Below are 902 nucleotides of genomic sequence, written 5' to 3'. Positions count from 1 at the left end.
AACGAGCACATATAGGCGATCGGCGGGCTATGGACCCGCCGATCGCCTATATGTGAAACACCCGGTAACGGGTGTGTGCATTTAGCGGGTCTTTTCTGCCCGTGCGTGCCCGCTAGGGGGCGCGCGCGAGCAGAAAAAAATTGCCGTCTGGAGACGGCAACCCGCAGATGCTGCAGTGCCGTCCGTCCGTTTTTTTACTACGGGCGGACGGCAAGAGGTTAAAGACCGGACTGTCAGCCGAAAATCTGGGTCTGAACGTGCGAATTGTGGCCGTCAGCGACTAGTCAATGTTAGGGCAGAACGGGGGAGGGGCAAGACTGGTACAAGACAACAGAAGGGCAACAGTGCCGTGTCAGATTCCTCGCATCACCTTTCATCATCCCGTGGAGTCACGAGGCGGCCCAACAAAGGTCATAATAATCTGGCCACTCAGTGTATATCCCAAGTACAAATGCACATACAATGTCTCATCACCCGACCATCACATCTATACAGGCGTGTTTGACATCCCATTCCAAAAACATAGGTGTTAGGAAAACAAAAAGGAGAGCGAAGCGCCTCAACCTAGCGCAATGGTAGAATAGGACAAAGAGCATACGTTACGGAACTCGCATGTGGGAGCACACGCTATAGTACAGGAACAATGCTGTGGTAGGATTATTGAGCGGCAGGGCCGTATTCGTCCACTGGAGCGTTGGCGTGGAGGACCGAGGTGGAAATAATGGTGATAACAGGACGGTGAGACTTCTCAGATGAATGTGAATGGGTGCTGTGTGGGTGTTGTGGCGAACGGTCTTAGTCACTTGAATTCTGTCCAAACTTGTAAGAAAAGTACGATGGGTGAAGGTGGTGAACAAAATGTCCTGCTGATGTTCTAAAGCAGGTTCTGCGGGGTGTATGGC

At 52.0% G+C, this 902-nt stretch overlaps 1 protein-coding gene across 1 annotated transcript in view; it reads left to right on the top strand.

The window, feature by feature from the left end:
• DCTN1 (dynactin subunit 1) overlaps positions 1 to 902 on the top strand; it is a 133549-nt gene that overhangs the window by 124626 nt on the left and 8021 nt on the right. The gene's annotated exons all lie outside the window — the stretch shown is intronic.

Source organism: Nanorana parkeri, unplaced genomic scaffold, assembly GCF_000935625.1.
Source record: "Nanorana parkeri isolate BGI_ZX_2015 unplaced genomic scaffold, ASM93562v1 scaffold1200, whole genome shotgun sequence".
Taxonomy (NCBI): Eukaryota; Metazoa; Chordata; class Amphibia; order Anura; family Dicroglossidae; genus Nanorana; species Nanorana parkeri.
Note: the sequence above shows the minus strand (reverse complement) of the source record. Positions and strands in the feature narration are given on the sequence as shown.